This window comes from Anolis carolinensis, chromosome 3 (assembly GCF_035594765.1).
Source record: "Anolis carolinensis isolate JA03-04 chromosome 3, rAnoCar3.1.pri, whole genome shotgun sequence".
Lineage (NCBI taxonomy): Eukaryota > Metazoa > Chordata > Lepidosauria > Squamata > Dactyloidae > Anolis > Anolis carolinensis.
The window spans coordinates 223601377-223619472 of NC_085843.1; positions in this window are offsets into that span (position 1 = coordinate 223601377).

The window sequence follows — 18096 nt, forward strand, 5'->3', positions numbered from 1 at the left end:
CGGCTTTATAAGAAACAACCACACCAAACATTTTTTTCAAAAAAATGAGATTTCGGGACTTGTTGGCTAAAAATACCATTATTACCCTCTATATACACTTTGTAGTACTTATCAGCTCCTCACTTAAAAATCTTTGGATAACAGAGTGGGTAGTATACCCTAATTAGATTTGGATTTGGATTGTTTGTATTGAAATAAATAAGTAGTGTGTAGTGCTAAAAAAAAAAGGGAAGGGGAAATAATGATAGTAATACATCATTACATCATAGACCCAGACTAAATTAACCTATAGTTCTTTGTTAGTGTACTCTTATTGAACTCAATTCTGTGCATATTTAATTAGAAGTAAATCTAACAGTGTTCAGGGGGACTTTCTTCTAAATAAGTGTCTATAGGATTGGAGCCCCCGGAGGTGCAGAAAAAACTACAGCAGAAATATATCTTCCTGGATACTTCTCACATCTTACATTAAAGGATAATAGAAAGAACAGGAAGAAGGAAACTATGTTGAAATGACAGCAATCCCTGGAAGATCAGAATATGCAAGACCACAAAGCATCTTCATAAACTATCTGTGCTTTTTGGTTTTGTTTGCTACAGGAAAAAAATATGAATATTTCATATAGTATGTGGTTCAAAAGAGCATTAATATTGCAATATTAGTCCCTGGGAAAACAATACCAGACAGCTCAGATTTCACACACAAAAAAGGCTTACACCTTCGTGGAATTTTCATTTCAGAAGCATATCACTTCCATCACAGGTTCAGCTTGTCTGAAATTTCTTTCAAACCAACAGTAGGAACTGGGAAGCCTAGAGTCTGACCAGATGCTTTACCTGTCAATAGTGAGGGACAGGTGATTCATGGGAAAGAGGCAGACTGGCAGTGGGTTGCACAGGGCATTGTGCAATAGGGACCATCATTTAAGGTGACAATCAAACTGAAATGCCTATTCCCCTACCTTTTGCCTCTCAGAATCTTTCCAAACCAAGAAATGCACAAAAATGTGTACATTAGAGGAAAGTGTGCACAAAATGTGTAAATAATGAAAAAATAATGAACAGGTTTAAATTAAAATGGTTTGCCAAACATCTCTGAATTAGGCCAATTTGTTTACAAGAACTGTTATATGGGGGGTTTGGGAGATTTTTACAAAGTTGCCAAGGGGTGCAGAAAAATTATGAGAAAGGAGTTGGAATTAAAATTGACAGATTTGGTTATTCTTGGCAAATTGTTAAGGTTTTTGCTCTCACAGACCCCTAACTCTTTTTCATTCTCTCTGTTCTAAAATGTAGGAATTAGAGCTGTGCAAAATTTTGTTTTTAATTCATTTTTGGGTCTATTTCGTAAGATTAATACATACAAAGCGATATTAAGAAACACATGCAGAAAACCATAAGATTCAAACACACTGATCTATGACTTTCGGGTGAGTTTTGTAACTCTCGTAAATGGCTTCATGTCTCCATTGCGGGAACCACTTCTCCCCTCAAGAGGGCTGGGGTTTCCCCCAAAAGGACCTTGAGGAAGGTGACAAGACCAGAGTGGAGGAATAAACTACTTTTTCTTCAAAGGAGGCAGTGAAGAGGGGAGGAATGCCTGGTAGGATGGCTGGGCAAGGAAAAAGCCCCTCCACATATGGCTGGCCCAGAGAGAGCGAGAGAGAGGTAGAGACCACACTCACATTGAGGCTTTGACACAGGAATCAAACAGAATTCTGGGAAATGTAGTTTAGGGCAAGACCTTGTGAATTCTCTGGTGCTGCTGACCTGGAGGCAATGCAGCACCTTTGTTTAAAAAGTAACTTCTCCAATCTGGAGAGAGAAAACCCAAGCGTTTTAATGCAGAAAGTGAGCAAAATTCTGGGAAATGTAACCTGTTTCCCCAAAACTAAGACCGACCCTGTAAATAAGACTTATCATAATTTTTCAGCATTTCTGAGGATGCTTGAAATATAAGCCTTATTTCAAAAATAAGCCCTAGATATAGTGCATTTAAAAATCACTTAGGAAAAATAAGACTGGCCCTGAAAACAAGCCCTAAAGCATCTTCTGGAGCAAAAATTAATATAAGACCCTGTCTTATTTTTGGGGAAACAGGGTAGTTCCAGAATAAAATTCTCTATAATAGGAGTTCTCGCTTTCCCAAACTTCATTTCCCAGAATTATGCATATTGCCTTGTGACACCTCCTCATTCTTCTCCATGTTCATTCTCTAAAAGAAGGGGACTATTGGGAGTTGAATCAACCCTGTAAGGTAGGAAAAGCTGAGGGGCAGTAACTCCAAAGTTTATCTAGTAGGTTTCCTATTATTGTTGTTGTTATTATTTCAAAGGCTGGCTGGGCATCTGTTGGGGGTGGTTTGACTGTACTTTTCCTGCCTTGCAGAATAAAGGGGTTTGGACTCCCCCCCCCTTGTGCAATTACTTAATGAAAGTAATCAAGAATTTGTTATATCTTTATAGTTATAATGCAGATCCCTAACAATATTTTGTTTAGAAACAATTCTCTTTGCGTGCACTTGCCAATTTCATAATGAGTATTGAAACTTTTTTTGTTGATCGCACAGGCCTAGTAGGAATAGATGTTATTTGTTATTGTAGCTCAAGCATACAATTGGAAACATGTTTCCTCTCCTGAGTAATGCAGATACACAAGCTTGGTCAGAGGTTCTCTGTACGGGGCTTTGAGATTATGAGTAGCAGCAAAACAAAGATCACCCCAAATAAATTGAATCTGATCTTTGTGACAGCATGTAGTTTTTGCATAAGAATTATGAGTACGCATGAATGTAATATACACCTGTATGCACCTAAATGTCTTGCATTTGTTGTGCTTGAAATATATAGTTACTGAAAAACCCTAGGCTCATTTAGGATCAGAGCCTTAATAATTGCCATTTTTTTTTAAGATCAGAGACGTAATGATTGCCACCAAAGTGGTGTTTGGGAGCATTAGCAACAAGAAAGGGAGTGACTGAATATTGGTTGGTCACAATCTATCTTCTGAAAGTGTGGCATTGAATAATAATGCATCCAGATGGTTCCCAGCAGCTGAACATGTTCTGACAGGCAGTCACTATTCTGCTCTTGATTGCCTTGGGAATTCCTCTGTTGAAGGGCTTTGGGAACTGGGGATGAAATGGGAACTAAAACTTCAAACAGTCATGTCATGATAGATACGTCTTCCAGTCCCAATTCAGAATTTCAGTCAAGATTTTAAGTGGCCTTTGAAATGCAGTGAAACCTTGACTTACAAGCAAACCAACTTAACTTTTTTTGAGATATGAGCTGTTACTTGGTCAATTTTTTGCATTGACATGCAAGCCAAGATTTTAGTTACAAGCTACAATGAGAGCTAGCATGAGAGCTAGTGCAAGAGTACGCTACCCACCATCTTAAGTAGGGCTTTAAGAGAGCAGGTAGAAAAGCTCCTAGCTCTTGTCCTTGCTGTTATTTCTGCAATCCCAGGGCTTTGAGAGATTGTAAGAAAGCTGAGGAGCCAAGAGTCTATTCATCAGTAAACTCCTATCCTGATTATTAGGAAGATAAATGTCATTACTAAATGACATAAATGGAAATAATAGGTAAGTTAAGATATCTCATCCATTTAGCCATTGGAGAGTTATCCAGAGCCCTGAGTCTTCCACGTAGAGATGTGACACCATTTGATTGGCTAGTAAACGATGCTTCTTACTGATACTGGGACCAATGCAATGCAGTGCTAATGTTCCCCTGTTTCAGACCATGGGTGCTACTATAACTATACAGTTCAGGTTCATGACTGCAGATGGGCATTCCACCTCATCAGAGGGGGGGTTTTTGCCCCCATCGTAGTGTGCTGCTGAGGCGGAATCCACCAGAACCCATCATATGATGCAGGGGTACTTCTGACAAGTCTCTAAGTACTCTAAGAGGGATTCTTGAGGAGACAGTTGACTACTGTTTCTTCATTGAAGAAGACAGTGACAGCATGGGAGGAAGCCAGGGACAGAAGGAAAATATCATGGGATGGTGCTAATGACCAACCACAGTAAGGGAGCGAAGTTGTGTGCTGCCCCACAGTTCCCCCTGCTATCCCCCACTGTCCTCAAGCTTCTCGACCTTCATGTGATGAGGTCCCTGGAGAGGGAATTGAATGGTGTCAACACTCCAGAAGCAGGAAGAAGTTGACATGTGGAAGAAGGCACTTTCTAAGATACACAGGCTTCAGGGAATATAAAGCTTGAAGGATTATCACCAGCACTTTGGATTGTGCCTGAATGCTTTCAGCTCCATCACTCTCAACATCTGACTGATATTCCAGAAATGACCCTGATTTTCCTGACATTTACAAGACTCTTAGCAATGTCTGTGTTTCTTTTGGTTCTAGGATATATTTGGCTGATGTATAATATGCCTACACCTCTCCCAGTATTTGGAAGAAATACTTCCATTTGCAGCCCCTCTATACATTTTCTGAATCACTGGCTTGGATTTTGACTTATGAGATACTGGCAGTTATGCTGCAAAAAGAAAGCTTATGTAAGTGAAATCCTATTTCCATGATGCAGAAAGAAGAGAAAATCTCCTATTATTAGAGAATTAATGGGAAGAGGTTTTACAAAGTTACTCACTATCCAGCCTCCTCTCTATGTGGATGAGTCATGGATGTCTAATTTAGTCTAAGATTTTTGACCATCTATGAGCCTCTTTGTTCATTCTTTAAATCTACGCCTTCATCCAAAAAATAATAATAAAAATTAATCCCTGTGATCTCAAAATAGAACAGAAAACCATAATGACTAACTAGCTAATTAAGAAAGCCGACTAATCAGTTAATGGCCTCAGCTGTATATTTTATCAAAGCTCAGACTGAAATGTTACACCTCTGTGCTTTAATTGCCGAATGAGTAAATACGTTCTATATTTTGCTTTTACTGAAAAGTGTCTATTGTTTCCAAGGTTCTGAAAGGGTTCCATTACGCATCCAGTGGTCATTTCTCTTTCCTAGCCCCTGTCTACACTGTCGAAATAAAGTGGATTCACAGCTCAGCTACTGCAGGGAATCCAGATGACACATGGTTGCATTCACAGCAGAAGCACTGAATCTAGTCATTAATGCAGATCAAGAGGACACAAGATTTTTTCCAGAGCTTCTAGGAAACTACAGAGTGATCCCAGGATTTTGAAGGTATAGGGCAGCTGAATCCATTGACCATATGGACTTACTGCTGTGTCACTGGCAGCAAGTAGCTCCCTGCCAAAGGCAACATTACTTCTAGTGATATGACATCAGGGCACCAGCCACGTGACCTGAAATATGCCATCAGCAGCAAGCGGGGGGAAGGTCCTGGTGGCACAGTGTGTTAAAGCGCTGAGCTGCTGAACTTGCAGACCAAAAGGTCCCAGGTTCAATCCCGGGATCGGAATGAGTGCCCATTGTTAGCCCCAGCTCCTGCCAACCTAGCAGTTTGAAAACATGCAAATGTGAGTAGATCAATAGGTACCGCTCTGGTGGGAAGGTAACGGCGCTCCATGCAGTCATGCTGGCCACATGACCTTGGAGGTGTCTATGGACAATGCCGGCTCTTCGGCTTAGAAATGGAGATGAGTACCAACCCCCAGAGTCGGTCACGACTGGACTTAACGTCAGGGGAAACCTTTACCTTTACTAGCAAGCAGGGAGCTGCTTGTTAGCAGTGATGCAGTAGCATTAGCCTCAACATAACTTTGGTCCATCAAGCTGTGGGTTGGCCAAAGGCTCCAGGGATGCTCTCATGCTCCAGTGTAGCTCCTCACAGGTGCTTTAACCTGGATTAATCAGGTAAGTGTAGACATTGCCCTAGTTTGTGTGCACTACCAACAAGAATGGGAAGGTATCAATCTCTACTGGTCACAAGTTTTGGATCCAGAAAGCCCCAACTTTAGTCTCCATCATCTCTAGGTGATGTTAAGAAAAATCTCTGCCTGAACAATTATTGTCAGCCACCATATTGTAGGTAATGCTGATCTAGAAGATTCAATGATCTAATTCAGTATGTGAAGAAATACATCTACATCTGTACTGCTGTAGATTTTGCCTTTGCCTTTCTAAAATAATAGGGAACCATGTGGCATCCCAGATTGTTGGGTTATCTAAGCAATCATGCATGCATTTTCAATGTGGGATGGTTTATGTAGTTAGTTTTGTTGTTGCTTAGTAACCTGAGCCAAGCTGCATTCCAAAGTTGATGGCACCATTTTAAGGATTGCGCATGTGAAGTGAAAAAGGGGAGTATCCTTTCTGGGGACACACAGGAAGTGATGTACACCTTTAGAATTTGGGGCATAAAAAGGGGAGACTCTTCTTCCTGCTCTCTCTCTCTGCTCTTCCTGTTTTCTTGATCCAGCCATGCCATGCTGATGTTATTCTTTGTTAAGAGATATGTAGTATCCCGAACTGTATTCTTTTGAAACTAAGATGTTTTTACCTGTATGACCATCATCATACAAGATTGTGAGTAAACATATTTTTACTATTTTACTTTTGATGTCTCTGATGCTTATTTTATGCGCATGACTCTTTAAAGGGAAAGGGAGGCTGGCTATTTTGCTTTTTCCTCACCTCTGCTCACATAAACCCCTAGTCTGCTGTGTTTTTGCTTCTCTGCACCAATATTTAACCATATTGGTATCATAATCCTAACAGGTTATGAATATATTCCTAATACAGATGTTGTTGGACTATAATTTCCATTAGGCCAAGTAACCATAGACAATGGTTAGGGATACAGCTGATTAGTCACATCTTACTATGTAATTGCAAGAAACGGGTCATTTAAATCTCATTGAGGAAGATGCTATTTGTTTCCCTGCCTTCCAGTGCCAATTCTTCACATACCTAAAACATGAACACCTCAGAAAACTCAAGAGAAAAAACTATATTTGATCCCTGAACACCTGTCATGGAATTCAGAAATACTTGCTGAATTGAACATTGATTTTGTCTTAATATTTGCACTAAAATCTGCAATGCAAAGCAAAAAAAGCTATTTTTGTTCTTTACAATACGTTCTGTCTACTTGATCTTTATGAAACAAATTGTATTTATTTTCCAGTTCTTTAGAGATAACTTTCATCTGGTAAGTGGACAACCCATACACATACACATCCATATGGGTTGTCCACTTACCAGATGAAAGTTCTGGAGGGCTTTCCTATATATATATGGACTGAGTCATGTTTAAGAAAAATAAATGCCTCTTTCCCCATATGTGGGCATTTTGTTTTGATATATATATATATATTGCACATGAAGAGTAGAGTAGAGCATAGGACTACAAAAATATGTTTACTCCCAGAAATATTATATTCCTGTTCCCAAAACCAATCTCTCTCCCTCATCTCCTCTCTCTAATACAAACACACACACACTCCTTCCTTTGCTCCATTTTCTTAAAATGTCCTTGCATACATATATCCAACAGAAATATCGCACTGCTGTTGTTACTGACAGAATAGATACATGCATGGCCATAGATCAATATTTGTGCAAAGGGAAGGCTCATGCATCGCAGAGCTGCAAATTAACCTCTCATCACATTTTTACATTGGTGTATAAGCCCTCCAGGAACGTTCTGCTCCCCAGACAAACAGCTGGGCACTCATTTCCTAACTCGGAAAACAACATATTCCAACTCCAAGCTCATTGTCCCTTTCTCCCTCAGGTTGGGATGGCAGGGGGAGAAGAAATGTCATTAATTAGCACTATAACCTTTTCTAAATAGGTTCAAGGATGCCTCGGTGCTTTCAAGAAATAGTGTGAAAGTACTACCAAATCGTAGGAAAGAAAGGCTTCAGTTCTGTACACTTTTGTCTGGGAGTCAGTGCCAAGAAATTCAGTGGGTCTGACTTTTAAGTAGACTCATAGTAAGCTGTGGAATAGAAGAAAGAAGTGCTCTTGTTTCCAGGCAGATGTTAGAGATACCAATCAATGAAAAACAAAATGTGGACTTTTCAAGGCTGTAGACATCTCTGTTTGAAACAATTCCCAATGTGAAACTAAAAAACATTTCTTTTTGTACATGAAGCAAAGAAATTGGAAATTCACCAATGATTTCAGTTATATCCCATTTTATCTAGGGTTTTATTTCAACATGGTTTTTTTCTGCTGATCTTTTTTTTTTTAGAATGCTGAGTTCTAGGGCTTGAGGGAAAGAATACCATATGAAGGGGTGGGTGAAGATAGTTCAATACAGAAGAATAAAATGACCATTCTCATTCCACATATGAAGTGATAGCTGGAAAACAATTAATACACATACATGTGGTGATATTTGACCTTCCAGACATTTTAGATGATAGCTCCCACCCACTGGTACTTCCCAAAATTGCATTCAAAGCACCCCGACAGATGTCCATCCAGCCTCTGCTTAAAAGCCTCCAAAGAAGGAGTCTCCACCACACTCTGTGCAGAGAGTTCCACTGCTGAACAACTCACAGTGAGGAAGCGCTTCCTAATGTTCTCCTTTCCTGTTAGTTTGAAGCCGTTAGTTTGAAGCCGTTGTTCCACATCTTAGTCTCCAGGGCAGCAGAAAATAAACTTGCTCCCTCCTCCCTATGACTTCCCCTCACATATTTATACATGGTTATCATATCTCCTCTCAGCCTTCTCTTCTGCAGGCTAAACATGCATAGCTCTTTAAGCCACTCCTCATAGGGCTTGTTCTCCAGACCCTTGCTCATTTGAGTTGCCCTCCTCTAGATGCATTCCAGCCTGTCAATACTTTCCTTCAATTGCGGTGCCCAGAATTGGACACAGTGTGATTCCAGGTGTGGTCTGACCAAGGCAGAATAGAGGGATAGCATGACTTCCCTGGATCTAGACACTATACTCCTATTGATGCAGGCCAACTTGTTGTCCACGAGGACTCCAAGATCTTTTTCACACATACTGCTGCCGAGCCAGGCGTCCCTCATTCTGTATCTTTGCATTTCATTTTTTCTGCGTAAGTGGAGTATCTTGCACTTGTCCCTGTTGGACTTCATTTTGTTAGTTTTGGCCCAGCTCTCTAATATATTAAGAACATTTTGAATTCTGCTCCTGTCTTCTGGAGTAAGCCTCCCAGCAAGACCGTAACACACCAGAGCATCCCCTGAGCGACATCTCTTAAACAGCCAATTCTCTCATTCCAGAAGTGACTTGCAGTATGTTCTCACACGATAAAAAAAGCTTAATTGCTTAGTTTTGTGCCGTGTTACATCATACATCTCAACACTAATTTGGAATAAGGGGGAAAATAAAATTACAAAGCTGAGTACTGCTATTTATCCTAATTTCATACATTGCAGGAGCAGTATGGGAGCCAGTGAAAACTATGGAAGCAAATGGTTTATCATGAAGACACACTTAGATGATAGTCTATCTTGGGTTTATGGGGATGGCACTAGAAATCCATACAGTTTAATAGTCTGTGCAATTTTATTCATTTCACAAAATATGTTTATAAAGTTTATTTTCCTTGGAGAACTTGGGTTCTTTAGATTAGATCCTGGAGCTGGCTTCTATCCATGGAGGGGTCTGCTCACAAAAGGTGCCTTGGCTTAATTTGGAAAGATCACCAGTCTCTTGAGTGTTGACCATTTCTGCTACCTTGACAACCACCTCTCCATAAAAATCAACATTGACACTGAAATACAACACCATCTGAGTTCTGCGAGTGCAGCATTCTTCTGAATGAAGCAGAAAGTGTTTGAGGATAGTGACATCCTTAGGGATACCAAAGTGCTTGTTTATAAAGCTATTGTCCTCCCAACCCTATTATATGCCTGCAAAATGTGGACTGTCTACAGACCTCACACTTAACTCCTAGAAGGATTTCACAAACGTTGCCTCCGAAAAATCCTGCAAATCTCTTAGGAAGACAGGTGGACAAATAGCGTGCTGGAGAAAGCAAAGACCACCAGCATTGAAGTGATGCTCCTACACCATCAACTCCACTGGACTGACCATGCTGTCTGAATGCCCGATCACTGTCTCCTAAAGTAATTACTATACTCCCAACTCAAGAATGGGAAACATAATGTTGGTGGACAGGAAAAGAAATTTAAAGATGGGCCTAAAGCTAATCTTAAAAACTGTGGCATAGCCACTGAAAACTGGGAAGCCCTAGTTCTAAAGCTCTTGAGCGCTCTAGTTGGAGATCAGCTGTGACCAGTAGTGCTGTGGAATTTGAAGAGGCACGAATGGAGGGCAAAAGGGAGAAATGTGCCAAGAGAAAGGCGCATCAAGCCAACCCTGACCGGGACTGCTTTCCACCTGGAAACAGATGCCCTCACTGTAGAAGAACATGCAAGTCAATAATAGGACTCCACAGTCACCTACGTACCCACCGCCAAGATGCTACACTTGGAGGGCCATCATACTCGGACAACGAGGGATCGCCTAAGTAAGTAAGTGTTGATGCTGATGGAGGTAATCATTTACATATTTATCCTAGAGATTTAAAGGCAGGGCACTACCAATTAATCTACATTAAAGAGAAATTAGCCAAATATTAAAACAATAGAAGGGGATTGGGGGGTGATATCATCGCATAATGTTCTCATTAACCAGCGTGGTCTTGATGAGTGTTCCGTCATGTGACAGTAAATGTCTAGTTTCACTTCATTAGCAATGAGGTTAATTACTGGCAAGAAAGCAGGTATATTTGCTGTCCTCCCCTTCTCCCACCCCTAACCATTCATGGGTGGGAATTCAAGCTCCTCTTACCAACTAATGGCTCCTAATGCGCCTCTATTTGTAAAGGCAAGACAGGTAGAACAGGGCAATTTTTCAAAGTGAGATGACAAGAGTGCAACTCATTTGGAGTTGGGGTATGTAATAGAAGATGACAACACAATATTAGGATACCAGAGCACTTTCTGATTTAAATAATGGGAAGTGGTTCTAGCGAAATCAGAGGAAGATCTAAGATTTACATCTATTAGACAAGATGGGAAACTGGTGGTTGTCAAGACTCTCTGTTCCATTCCTTGAAACCCATGTACAGTGTTGGTCTGGCCTATTATGTTTTACAGATATTTGGAGAATATTTTTCTAATCTGTTTTAGGAATAAAATAGTTTGTCCCCATGTGAGCCACCCCGAGTCCCTTCGGGGAGATGGAGGCGGGATGCAAAAATAAAGTTGTTGTTGTTGTTGTTGTTGTTATTGACACAAAGGCATAGTATGACACAGCAAATGAGATTTATATGCTGGATTTTGTATTACAAAATCACAAGTCAAATACTTCCCAAGTGTTTAGGACTGTGTGATGTATTTTTGGATGATGTGTGCAGATCCCAGTAAGGTGGCCTTTTGCAGTTGACAGATCGTAATTTGCAAATGTTTATTGTTTCCAAATGCCGGCTAGGATCTTTTGGCACGGCACCCAGTGTGCCAAGTACCACCAGGACCACCTGTACTGGTTTATGCCAGAGCCTTTGCAGTTCGAGCTTGAGGTACGGATAATGGCTAAGTTTTTCCTGTTGTTTTTCATCAATTCGACTATCACCTGGTATGGCAACATCAATAATCCTAACCTTTTTCTATATTTTTTCTTTATTTTCTTTTTTCTTTTTTTCTTTTTTCTTTATTGTTTTCTTTATTATTATTATTATTGTTGTTGTTGTTGTTATTATTAGATGAATTTCCCATAAGGCTTCTGTTGATCTTCTGTTGCTAAAAGAGAAAACAGAAGAATGGTGATGCCAAAGCAGACAGTATCAACCCAATATATTTGGCTTCCTGAGACCAAAGGGAAAGATGGGAAGGTAATAGTGACTTGGACTAGGGAGGCCTTTGATCTAGGGAGCCAGCAATAGTTTCCTTATTATTGGTCTGAGCCAGAAATGGTACTAGTCTTCCTATTACATTTCACAAAAGATAACCAGAATGTGTGTGGTCAAGCAACACCAGAGTTTAGTTAAAATGGTAAAGTTATAAATGAGGAAGAACACATAACCGAGGACAAGCTACAGCAGTTTGCTTTTGCCTGAATCTACTGCAAAAGACAAAACTCCACTCCTCTCCTCCTCTCCTCCCTGCTGAGTTAACAGAGTGCAAACGACTTAGGCTGGATCTACACTTCCATATAATCCAGTATCTGATCTCGGGTTATTTATTTATCACGTCAGAAGTGAATCGGGGTACAAGTTGTAATGTATTTGAAAACACTAAGCTTTAAAAAATAAAATAAAATAAAAATAAAAATAAACAACAACTTGGCATTATACTAATTGTCCTTTGACCAGTAGCTTGCCACTTGGAGTGTGTCTGGTGTTTCTGTACGAAGGTCCTCAATACTGCATATGGCAGGGCTCAGACTGCATTGTAATAGGTGGTCTATGGTTTGCTCTTCTCCACACTCGCATGTTGTGGACTCCACTTTGTAGACCCATTTCTTAAGATTGGCTCTGCATCTTGTGGTGCCAGAGCACAGTCTGTTCAGCACCTTCCAAGTCGCTCAGTCTTCTGTGTGCCCAGGAGGGAGTCTCTCATCCAGCCTCAGCCACTGATTGAGGTTTTGGGTTTTACCTACCACTTTTGGATTCTCACTTGCTGACGTGTTCCTGCGAGTATCTCTGTAGATCTTAGAAAACTATTTCTTGATTTAAGGCTTTGGCGTGCTAGCTGATACCCAAACAGGGGATGGGCCGGAAATGTCAATGCTTTAGTCCTTTTATTGCTGGCTGCTACTTCCCGGTCAAGTGGTGCTATACCGGCTAAACAGTATAATTTCTGTGGGGCATTGTGATGACTCATGGGCCTTGTAGTCCTGTTCCTAGTACTATTGTGGCAGACAAAGAGGAAAACATGGGGTTTTCGCCGGTTCAGCAAGAGCCGGAGTCTCTTCACCTGCAGGATGTTGATGTTTGTCCTCAAGAACTCCCCCCCCCCCCCCCCGTTTCCCAGAAAAGAATCTTATTCCAGAGAAAGGGGAACCAGAGAAGCTCAACGGAGGAGTTTACGCATTGCTGCCAGAAATCAAGCTGATTAGGCTTGCTTCCCTTGGGAAATTCTAAGGAGTCACACATCTGGACAGAGTTGGGTTTCGCTTCTCGTTCTCTAGGGAAAGAGTTCTGTTGGCAGGAAAACGAGACCCAATATAGGTGGTTGGCGCGAGGAATTCTTTGCGGAGTCAATTGATCAGCTTCAGGAGAGAGATCGTGTATGGACTTCGTACCCCAGTTCCTTGCTTCTCGGATCAAGTTTTCAAGCCTTGCCTAGCCTTGCAGTTTTACCACGGACCCTGCTCCACGCTCATGTTTTGCCTTTGTTTCCAGTTATGAATCTAGCCAAGAATCAAGTTTAATTCCAGCCTTGTTGTCAAGCTTCATTGAACTCTAGGACTCTGCTAATTCCCCACACTATTGCTTGGCAAAGTGTGTGTTTCGGTCAAGTGGATTAAAACTTTGAACTCTAATATCTTATATTGGACAATACATTTTTGGACTATATTTGACCTCTTTTGAAAGGTCTGCTTCTGAACTATATTCTTCACTTGTTTTTATTGCTTTTATATATTTCTTTAATAAAGATATTAGATAGAGATTGGCCTCTGCGTATGGTTATTGGTGCTCTGCTGCCAGGGTTCTGACAGGCATAGACATCCTGTGATGATGCGGCATGTGTCATTAAGAGCCACATGCACTGTTTTAACTTGGTGAGATGTATTCCACACTGGCCATGCATATCCAGCAGCAGAGTGCAAGGGCAGATGTCTTCACTGTATCTGGTTGTGATCCCCAGGTTGTGCCAATCAGCTTTGTTCCAATGTTATTTCTAGCACCCACTTTTTACTTGGTAGTCATTAGCAGCGCTTCTTGTAAGTCAGGGCACGGTCAAGAGTAACTACCAAGTATTTTGGTGAGCTGCAATGCTCTAGTGAGATTCCTTCCCTGGTAATCCTCAGAGCTCGAGATGCTTGTCTGTTCATAAGGTGAAAAGAACTTGTTAGCATTTTAGATAGATTAGGGATCAGCTGGTTTTCCCTGTAATAGGCAGTAAGTGCACCTAAAGCTTCAGAGAGTTTCTATTCAACCATTTCAAAGTTCTCTGCTTGAGTGGTGATGGCACAATCATCAGCATAGATGAAGCTCTCTGTGTCTTCTGGTAATGGCTGGTCATTTATGTAAGTGTTAAACATTGATGGAGCAAGCACGCTCTCCTGAGGCAGGCTGTTCTTCTGTTTTTGCCATCTGCTTCTCTGGCCCTGGAATTCAACAAAAAAGTTCCTGTTTTATAGCAGATTTCCTATGAAGCGGGTGAGGTGGTAGTCTTTTGTGATATTATAATATTTTCTCAGGAGAAGGCAATGATTTCCAGAGTCATGGGCTGTTGACAAGTCTATGGAGACAGCTCCTGTAATCTGCTGCCTTTCAAACCCATCTTCTATGGGCTGAGTCATGTTCAACACTTGTGATGTGCAGCTTTTGCCTTTCCTGAAGCCAGCTTGCTGTGGGTCTAATCCCAGGTTATCAGCTTTGAACTGTATTATATGAGTCTAAACTGACAAAGCAGAACATCTGGGATCAGAAATTTGATTATATGGCAATGTAGATAGGGCCTTAGGGCCCTTCCACACAGCTATATAACTCAGAATATTAAGGCAGATAATCCACAATATCTGCTTTGAACTGTATTAACTGTCCTCACTGTCATGTAATCCAATTCAATATGGATTTTATACAGCTGTGTGGAAGGAGCCTTAGAAATCAGTTTGCAGCAATTGAAGCAAGCCAAAGTGGGGGAACAAGAGCAGAAGAAAGAAACGGGGCCATTTTAAAATCAGTTGAAATAATGGGAAGGTGGAAAATTAATCAGGATGATTTCAACCAAATTCGGGTAGTTGGAGGGTATGAAAAGATGCTCTTTACTTGGATAGACCTATGTGAGTTTTTAAAAAGCTAGCACTTTCAGGCAGCCTAGTGTTGTGGGTTTTACTATCTAGCTGGAAGAATGAGGTATTTCCTGGTAACTTGTCAATGACCTACCTGTAGGGAGGTGTCGGATGACAAGGAGATTTTTTTAAAGGAAATAGTGAAGTTATATCTGCTAAGCTTTTAAGACCCAAGTAACCTGGATATAAATGAGAAACTGGCTTTAGGACAGAGTGCCCAGAAGAAAAATATAAAATATTGCCTTCAGACGTCTCTCCCAAGAGCCTCTCACAATTTTTGACAAAAATGCCTCTAGGCTAAAAGGAAGAAAAGGATATATGCAGCAAGTAGAAGGGATAAATGGTTCCTAAGATACATAGTGATGCAACTGTGGGACTCAGGAAGAGTTTGAATGATCTGAATATGAAAAGGAAATGAAGGATATGGCCGCATAGGCAGGCATGTGATGCCTTCTAGTCCAGGCGCCACATTGACCTCAAGGTTATGATGTAAGTAATTTGGGCTTGTACTGTTGAATGGGCCTGAGGTGCATTTCCTAGCTCATTCAAGCAAATGTATCTAGAGGTCTCATTATGTATGAAGATACTGCTCCAAAGGGTTGATTCTTCCCGAGAACGTCAAAGTCATCTCAGGTGCATGTCTTTAAGTTTCTGAAGAAAGCATTCTTATCATTTCTAATGGTACAGTATCATCTCCATCTAGGGCTGGAGTATTCAAGCATGGCAGGAATGAGAGGGACACATGACAGAACTGCTATATTCTTTGCTGGATTTGCTGCATTCAGAGTCGCTATCCTTGATAGGAATTTCCTCTGAAGATGCCAATCACAGGTGCAAGTGAATCATCAGTAGAAAATGCTGCTAGAACATGGTCATACAGGCTGGAAAACACCCCCCCCCCCCCCAAGTGATTCTGACCATGAAAGCTTTTGACAACACAATTTCTGTAAACATTTTAGAAAAGCTGTAAAAGTCTCTACTTAGGATGGAGAAATCAAGATTTTTGTCTGTGAGAGAGCATATAAGATCGGTCCCCTCACCCCACCTCCAAAATAAACACAATTTTGAAACTGCAAAATCATATATCCTTACATTTTGAGCAACATATCTAAATACCAAGCAGGTTTATGGGGATATTGCCCAAATAAGAATTCTTCCACCTCCATCAGTTGAGCATTTAAACATCCAAAGGAAAGGAACTAAGATATTAAGGAAATGTGAACACAGCAGATTTAAGATTTCTAGGTGATAATAGTAATAATAATAATAATAATAATAATAATAATAATAATAATAATAATAGGGAAGTGTTTGGCATATAATCCAATACAAAAGTCAGTATAGTGATCTTGTCTGCTGTGTACTAATCTTGTTGTGTATCAAATGATGATGATGATGATGATAATTTCATTTCTTACTGGCCTGTAGTGGTGGGTTAAACCTCTAGCTGCAGGAAAAGCTGCTCCCGACTGCCAATCCTAGCTTCTGCCAACCTAGCAGTTTGAAAGCATGCAATGCGAGTAGATCAATAGGTACTGCCTCAGCAGGAAAGTAAAAGTGCACGACATGCAGACATGTCGATTGGAGATGTCGATGGACAACAGGATCCTCAGCATGGAAAAATGGACAAAAAATGGAAATGGCCCCATGGGCAGAGTTGAGCATCACCTCCAGACACCGGAGATGAAAGGGGAGGCCTTTACCTTGTCTGTGTATTGTATGATGTTGTTCATTTTGAAAAAAGGCATTGAATGTTTGTCTTATATGTGTATTGTAATCCGCTCTGAGTCCCTCCGGGGAGATAAGGCAGAATATAAATAAAAGTATATTAAACACATAATCATCATAAACATTATATAACATATAATTATTAAAACGTATTTCTACAAAACATATGACAATTTCCCCCCTCCACCTATGCCGGGAGAAAAGCAGGGTATCTCAGAAATGTCTGATTTTGTCCCTGTTTGTTGTTGTGTGCCTTCAATTCATTTCTGGCATCTAGTGATCCTAAGGCAAACCCAACACAGGGGTTTCTTGTCGGACCTTGTTCAGGCTAAGAGGGTGTGACATGCCCAAGGTCATCCAGTGGGCTTCTATGGGTAAGCGGGAATTGGAACACTGGTCTCCCAGAGCCAGAATCCAACACTCAAGCCATTATGTCATACTAGATCTCATGCAGTGATACCACCACCATCCAAGGTCTGCTGGAGTCTTTCTGAAGTCTGAACAAATCTTGCCAAGAAAGCTCTGTGACATTTTCACCATATCTCAAAAGCAAAATGAATGCACACAGCAACAATGGCACTAACAGTATGCCAATCTTTACTAATAAAGACCCGAGGAAGCCAATTTCCATTTCTGCCCACCCTTCCCAGTTTCCCTCAACCAACATTTCCATACATGCTGAAAGCTCGCAGGCCACCATTGAAATTGTTGTTACCATATGGCTTTCCAAATCCTTTCCCTTTCTCTTTATAAGTTTAAACATATTGCTATGCCTAGGGAGTCCCCCGAGTAGAAATAAAAGTGCTGTGCTCTTTTCAGGGGGGTCCATTTTGCATCTAAAATGACAGGCACTCAGCCACCCAAATTCTCTGTTAGAGGGAATGATGATTTATGGCCTTGCCTACTGAACACCTCGAGTGTTTATTTTCTCTCACACAGAGAAAAATTGTTTTGCCCATTAGCAACCCCCCTTCTACCTAGAAAGTTTTTGACAGCCCAATTTTGTACATGCAAACATAGAAATAAATTCCATAGACTCAGCTGTCTCGATTGAGCAGGGGCAGCACTTATTAATCCTGTGTTGTCCCATTGTTTAAGATGCTTTCAAAATGTCTTGGTTTCTTTCTCCTAATACTTTCCTTTTTTGTGATCTGTTTCTTTCAATTGCTGCAAAGAGTGTTTACAATTACTTATGCAGAGGGAAGAAGAGAGGAAATGATAGAATGTGGTTCTTCCCATTAGGGTCAGGCAAAAGCAAACTGTGTTCTTCCTCATTAATAACTTCTGCCATTCCGACCATTTTCTAATGTTGTCAGGCTGCACGTTTCCTGATTTTTTTTCTGTGAAAAAATTGGATGGAACAAAAATAGAATATATCCAACAGATTTCCAAAGTCATGTAGGCAGAACTGCATTTTTATTTTCCATGTAAGCCAGTATGCATATAGACAGAGGCAAACACTTCTAT